The sequence below is a fragment of the Topomyia yanbarensis genome, chromosome 1, assembly GCF_030247195.1.
Source record: "Topomyia yanbarensis strain Yona2022 chromosome 1, ASM3024719v1, whole genome shotgun sequence".
NCBI classification, from domain to species: Eukaryota; Metazoa; Arthropoda; class Insecta; order Diptera; family Culicidae; genus Topomyia; species Topomyia yanbarensis.
Window position 1 is genome coordinate 72,779,620 of NC_080670.1, and position 7,541 is coordinate 72,787,160.

General features: G+C 50.2%; 1 long non-coding RNA gene across 1 annotated transcript; it reads left to right on the forward strand.

Moving 5' to 3' along the window:
- The first annotated feature begins 1,277 nt into the window (after window positions 1-1,277).
- LOC131677925 (uncharacterized) lies at window positions 1,278-2,508 on the forward strand. Its single transcript, XR_009303479.1, has 4 exons — window positions 1,278-1,363; window positions 1,423-1,591; window positions 1,742-2,242; window positions 2,307-2,508. It is a non-coding gene; the product is annotated as an uncharacterized LOC131677925 (long non-coding RNA).
- The last annotated feature ends 5,033 nt before the right edge of the window (window positions 2,509-7,541 follow it).

Genomic DNA, 7,541 nt, shown 5'->3' on the forward strand with positions numbered 1-7,541 from the left:
ACTATTGAAAAAATCAAAAATTCTTCGAACTGCCCATTTTACTCTGTATTCCCCTGTCCTATTTTACCTTGATTCTCCATACTTTTACACCATTTGGATGAACTTCCAGTGGGGAATATGAAATAAAGTTACGGCGGGTAGCCTATAACAAAGTTCCAGTAGCCTACCGCTCGCCGGCATCTATTTTAATCTGGCTATTCGCCGTTTCGTTTACTGGGTATGAACTCCAAGAGTTCATTCGAATTTGTCAAAAACTTTGTTTTGACGTAGATGAACCCCAAAACAGTGTTGCAGAATATACCGATTTATCGATATTTAAACCGATTTTTAATTTCAATACCAATAAGGTTACTAAAAATACCGATTTCTTTTTGCTTACCAAAAAATATGGGCCTTTTTAGAAAATGTATTCACCTTTCCACATCAAATCATCCGGAAATTGATTCAGCAATCTGCCAGGTTACTATCAAAACTTCAAATGAAGCTCAACAACCGATTCTGAAATCGATTGAGCTCAGTAGATTTGATTACATAACATTAGAATGATTTATAATTTAAAACCAATAATTTGCAGTTGCAGGTAACTTTTGGTTAGCATACATCTTCACACCGATGTATACCTTATTTTTATTTAGAACTATACCGATATTAGATTTGTTCCAGTACCTGTAGAAAGTGGAAGTACTCCGAAGCAAACAGAGAGAAAATCGTTCCTATGTTCGCTTTTTTCTTCTTCCGTTAGCAAACTGGAGTAAAAAGCAAGTTTTTTTGCTTCTGTTTGCTCCGGAGCAGCTTCTGTGTACTAGAACAAACCTATTATACAAAACCATCTGACAACGCTGCTTTAAAGTGAAAAGTGCTCTTCAAACATCGATGACATCTTTTTTGTTTTTTCCTGTTTTCTCTTCCTATCTGATAATGTATTTCCACGGCTTACATATACTTTCTGTGAGCCGTGATGTATTTCATCCTGCCAAGGAATCCAAAAACATCAGCTGTCTCCCGTTTCCTGAGAGTTCGCCGACCAGTTTTGCTTTCAAGCTGAAGAAAAAACTACAGTTTAACTTCATCAGGCACAATCATCAGAATGAGATGCAGGAAAATATTAACCCAGAATGGTTTCGTGTTACCGTCCAGTGTGAGAAACATTTCACAAATGATAATCGTGTATGCCTAAAAGGTTTGTATTTGTGCGGATCTGCAAATTCGGTTTTTGTGGAATAATGCGACCAAGGGCTATGATGTAGCAGCGATGGAGAGTAAGTCCAATCATACGGCTTCATCCCACCCCGGGAGCAGATGAGCGCTAGCGAATGTTCTCAGGCGGTTGGAGTTCTGGAAGGGAACGACTGGTAACTTTATGGTAAATTGTTTGGAGTCATTTGTTTTTTATTACAACTATTGACGGACGTTTCATTGCAGGGTATATATGAAGCCGAAAACACCCACAACAATGGGGTAACTAACATAAAGCTCGCCGGTGACAAAGTGATAGTCGCACGGTTGAGTGGAAGAATCGATTTTCTGAGACTGGAAACGTACACGCAAGGTTGTCAGATCGATTGGGGATTTACGTCTGCATATGGGCGAAGTAAGTTCTATGTTTCAAGCATTTTTTTTAGCTCACCTAGGGCGCAGAACAGAAAGATTTTACTTCTTTTAAATACTGCATATTCTAAGTCTTAATTTTCAGTCTGTAATGAGTATTTCATCAAGTGCCTTAATTCTTATTCTTTTTTAGCCCACGAACGCACCGGTTCGGCAGGAAGCATTAGTTTATTTCCGCTATCCGCCGGCTCAAATCCGTCCACAGCGTTGCCAGCTCAACATCACGTATCCGAGGAGTATCATGGAGTTTCACAGCAGGGTCACCGTCGACATGTTTGGAAGTGGCGGGCGGTACAGTCATTACTGGCAGCCAGGGCCACACTGTTAAAGTGTTCCGGCTCGATAGCGATAGGTTTACGTCGAAATATGTATAACTCGAATTTTCCACTCACGTAAATATAGATGGTGCGATGGAATGTTTTCTTGGGGGCATTACCGCATCGAGTTAGTTTTACAGATTTAAATTTTTTTTTCAAGACCTTATAATAGTTCCGGCTCGATAGCCACCTATTGCAGTTCACCCTAAACGGCCATTGCGGTCCTATCACATGTATTTTCATAGGCCAGTGGCAGGCCGATATGGGCGCATCTGGTTACCAGGATGGTGTGCTATGTGTGTGGGACTTGATACGGGGTATGTCAGCCAAATTTACGGTATGGCCTAAATCTACATAATTAAATTAATTGGATATCTATAGGTGCCTGTATGTACAAAATTGAAGCCCATGACGACTCAATCGTCGCACTTGCATGTTCCCCGAGTTACGCAATATCGGTCGGACTGGACGAACGAATACGGGTCTGGGATAGATTTCAGGGTCAGCCGCTCAACACCATGACCGTCAGTTATGCATATTCATCGCATGTGATGCTGACGCGGTCCCTTCTCGTGACTGGAAAGCCTGGTTAGTCGAAGATAACTTTCGTAGAAAAATATTCAATCTAATCTCATCACATTTAGGTTCACTAGTCGTATTTTTTTTTTTTTTTTTTTTTTTTTTACAATGGAGAAGACCTTTATGTCCTAGCCCAGTACACGTGCTAACGGTAGGGTCCAATCTACCACACGGGGTGCACTGGGGGCGTGTCGGACTCGAATGGTGACCAGCCATTAATACCGACTAAACTCCATTGGGCTCCGCCATCATTCCTCCCAGGAACTACCTCTCGGTATTACTTCTGGGGGGATGGCTGTACTAAGTGTACTCATTCACTCTCACTCGCGCGATCATACATCCTGTATGAGGCTTACTTGGGTGCTCTCTCAATCACACTTTGATTCGCTCTCAAACACTCCCACATGAGGCTGACTTTTGTGCTCACCTTTTACGTTCCATGCGAGGCTGACTTGTGTGCTCACCTTACTCATTCCTTGCGAGGCTTACTTTTGTGCTCGCCCTACCCATCCATGTGAGGCTGACTTGGGTGCTCACCCTATCACCTGATTCACTCTCAATCGTGCCACTCTATTGTACCTTTGTCACTCCCTCTGGCATCCCATGTGGGACATTTTTCTTAGGCCCCACTTCTGACATACCATGCGAGGCTGACTTTTGTGCTCACCTTTTTCATTCCTTGCTTGCTACCAACCTGTGAGGCTGACTTTTATGCTCACCCTTAACATGCAGTGTGAGACTGACTTGGATGCTCACCCTTTCACTCCTCTGCCACGCCATGAGGCATCGATAGCTTAGTTCCAACATACTACGCTACGACCCTCCCGTCTTGGCATGAGGCAGTCCACTTATACGCCTATACACTCACTCTTCTGTCTTGCTTCGGGGTGGCTGGGTTTACCCCTTACGCGGTTGCCATTCGCTGCGCCAACCTACCTCGGCATGAACAGACCATTCACTCTCTTATTTTGCGCTTGGCCTTTTTCGCTCCAGCTAACCAATCACTAGTTAGCCGTGCCCGCCGTCTGTTGCTCGGTTCGCCAGATTACCTGTAGCCTACTGGCAATCTGGATGGTAGCAGCCGAGACTGCGTTCCACTTCTCCACCGTTTGACACATCCGCTGGATAAGGGTATCCGGGGTTGTGTCCCAGCCACAGACGTCAAGCATTCCTCTTCTTTCGACGTCGAACCGATGACATACGAACAGTATGTGCTCGGCAGTTTCATCTACACCTGGGCAGTCCGGGCAGACTGGGACCTCCGCGTGTCCGAACCTGTGGAGGTACTGACGGAAACAGCCATGGCCTGACAGGAATTGTGTCAGGTGGAAGTGAACTTCCCCATGGGGTCTTCCCACCCAGCTCGATATGCTAGGTATCAGCCGGTGGGTCCACCTACCTTTCGAGGAGTTGTCCCACTCACGCTGCCATCTGGCGACCGAGGTCACCCTGGTGCGCTCGCGGGCTCCCCTATTTCCACGTTGCTCAAAGCACTCCTCATCTTCCCGAATGACCAGCCCGACTGGCATCATGCTCGCTATCACGCAGGATGCATCGTGTGATACCGTGCGGTAGGCAGATATCACTCTGAGGCACATCACGCGGTAGGTGCTCTCCAGTTTCTGTAGGTAACTGGTTACCCTCAGTGCTCTTGACCATGACGGGCCGCCGTACCTGAGGATAGATACGGCAACGCCTGCCAGTAACCTACGTCTACTGGCGCACACCTTTGAGCTGTTGGACATCATTCTCGATAGTGCCGCAACAGCAGTCGACGCTCTCTTGCACGTATAGTCGACATGGCTGCCGAAGGTCAGCTTGTCGTCTATAATGACTCCGAGAGACTTCAGACTTCGCTGTGAAGTGATCGCGACTTCTCCCACATGGATAACTGCATGTTGTGCCGACTTGCGGTTGTTGACGATAACTACCTCCGTCTTATGATGAGCGAGCTCCAGGCCTCTCGCGCTCATCCATTCCTCCACCGTGCTAATCGCGTGTTCTGCGGTTAGTTCTACCTCAGGAATTGACTCCCCGTAGACCTCCAAGGTTACGTCGTCGGCAAAGCCGACGATCTTGACCCCAGGAGGGAACTTCAGTCTCAGAACCCCGTCATACATGAGGTTCCATAGCACCGGGCCTAGGATCGAGCCCTGCGGGACTCCGGCGGTAATCGGAACCCTTTTCTGACCGGCATCGGTCTCGTATAGCAGTACGCGGTTTTGGAAGTAACTTTCCAGGATCCGGTACAGACCCACCGGTAGGCTAAGCCGGTGTAACGAGAGCGCGATGGCATCCCAGCTTGCGCTGTTGAATGCATTCTTCACGTCAAGTGTCACTAACGCACAGTATCGAATACCTCGCCTTTTTCGTTGGATCGCTATCTCGGCAGTATTTATCACTGAGTTGAGAGCGTCCACTGTGGACTTACCCTTCCGAAAGCCAAACTGGTTGCTTGACAGACCGTCCGTACCTTCCGCGTACGGGGTGAGCCTGTTGAGGATGATCCTCTCAAGCAGTTTGCCAGTCGTGTCTATCAGACAGATTGGTCTGTACGCCGATGGGTCGCCTGGCGGCTTCCCGGGCTTCGGCAACAGCACCAGTTTCTGCCTTTTCCATCTATCGGGGAAACGGCACTCGTCAAGGCATCTCTGCATAGCTAGCCTGAACATGTTCGGGTTCGCTATGATCGCTGCCTTGAGAGCGTTGTTCGGGACTCCATCCGGCCCTGGAGCTTTGTTCATTGCTAGGGATTTAGCCACTGCGAGTAGTTCTTCGTTCGTCACTGGAGCCACCATTTCGACCGTGCCCGCACTGTCTCGTAGTGCAGGTGGCCAGGGGCTTGTGGCTCGAGACGGGAAGAGTACTTCGATAATCGTTGCCAACCGGTCCGGAGACCGTTCTGGGGGTGAGGAGCCCCCTTTGGTCTTGGCCATCACAATCCGGTAGGCGTCACCCCACGGATTCGCGTTGGCACTCTCACACAGGTTGTCGAAACACGCTCTCTTGCTGCTTTTAATAGCCTTGTTAAGGGCTAGTTTCGCAGCTCGAAACACTTCACGGCGGTTCTCTCTTGCATCCTCGGTGCGAGCTCTTTGCATCCTACGTCTAGCTCTGAGACAGGCTGACCGTAGAGCTGCAATCTCGGCACTCCACCAGTATACCGGGCATCTGCCGTTTCTTGGCAGTGTTTTTCTCGGCATAGTGGCGTCGCACGCGCGTGATAGAACAGCTACCAGCGCATCCCCGCTTAGACTGTCGGTGTTGGCCTCCAGTCCCAGGGCCGCGGTGAAAGCTTCGCTGTCGAAGTGATTGGACTTCCACCCGCGTACCTGACAGGGATCTCCCGCCCTCGGATGCTGCACACCATAGTTGATCTTAAAGCGGATTGCTAAATGATCACTATGGGTGTAGCCTTCGTCTACCCTCCATTCCATGCCTGGAGCCAGACTCGGGCTGGCAAAGGTCAAATCAATCCACGCCTCCACTCCGTTTCTACGGAATGTACTAGCGGAGCCATCATTAGCTAGCACAGTATCGAGTTTCGCAAACGCTTCCATTAGCGCTTGACCCCTGCTATTTGTACAGCGGCTGCCCCACTCCACTGCCCAAGCGTTGAAGTCTCCCGCTATTACCACCGGTTTCCGGCCCACGAGGTCCGACGACAGCCTGTCGATCATCTGGTAGAACTGTTCTATTGGCCACCTTGGTGGGGCGTAGCAGCTGCAATAGAACACACCACTGATCTTGGCAATCGCCACACCCTCGGCGGAGGGGTGTATTACCTCTTGAACCGGGAACCTTCCCGTTGTACAGATTGCCACCATTCCAGACCCGTCCGACACCCAATTGCCGTTTCCGGCAGGGATGCTGTACGGGTCTGATAAGAGGGCGACATCTGTCCTCGACTCCGAGACCGACTGCCACAGCAGCTGTTGGGCTGCTGCACAATGGTTAAGATTTAGCTGTGTGACTCTCACGGCTTCTTCTTATTTAACTCGCCGAAGGGACACGAAGGTCCGCCCATAGCATGTTTATGGGCTTGCTTCTTAGAGGTGCAGATAAGGCACTTATATGCCTTAGTGCACCCCCGCTCTTTATGCCCCTCCTCGCCGCATCGACGACATAGCTTACTCCTGTCTAAGCCTTTGCATTCATAAGCTTTATGGCCGGATTCTAGGCACCGATAGCACCTGTCCACTGAAGGCGGCTGGGGTATACTAATAGGGCATACCGACCAGCCGATCTTCAGCTTCCCTTTCTCGGTTACCTTTTTGGCATCCGCATTCAGTAGCCTGAGGTAGGCTACTTGGGTGCCGGAGGGTCCGTCCCTCAATCGCACAGAGGCCCGCTCGATTGTGACGCCGCATTGCTCCTTGACGGCTGCGACGACGTCTTCTGCGGTCGTGAACTCGTCCAAGTGCTTGCACTGGAGAGTTGATTCCGCACCTAGCGACCTGATTTGGGCGCCCTCGCCAAGGACCTCTTGAGCCAAGGCCTTATATATTGCACTTGATTGTGCGCCTCGCTTCAGCACCAGGAGCATCTCTCCCGTGTTGGTGCGTCTTACGCTACGCACATCCTGCCCAAGGGCCGAGAGGCTTTCGGCCGCCTTCATCGATTTAAGGACATCGGCGTATTTGTCCTTGTCGGTTTTTAACCACAAGGCTTCGCCTCTGTGCTTGGCCTTCCTCGCAGGCCGCGGTACCTCCGGTTTCGGTGCCGGCTTCTTCTTGGTAACCAGCGTCCAGGGGTTTGAGCCCCCCTGCCCCGGTCGTGTCGGGTTGCTGGTACCATCGCTCTCCACAGCGAGGTCACTCTCGCCCTCGCTTACCTCACCCAGGCGGCGTTTGACCTTGACGGTTGCACGCCGAGTGGTGTCGGTTTTGGCACCCTCTCCTGGCGACTTCCTAGGGCGCTTCGCATTCGATGCCGTCTTGCGATTGCCCTTTCCCTTTCCCTTCGAGGGGAACTCGGTCGCCGCTCCGATCGACGTGGCTGCTCCATAGAAGGTAAAGGCCACTGTCTGTGAACCTC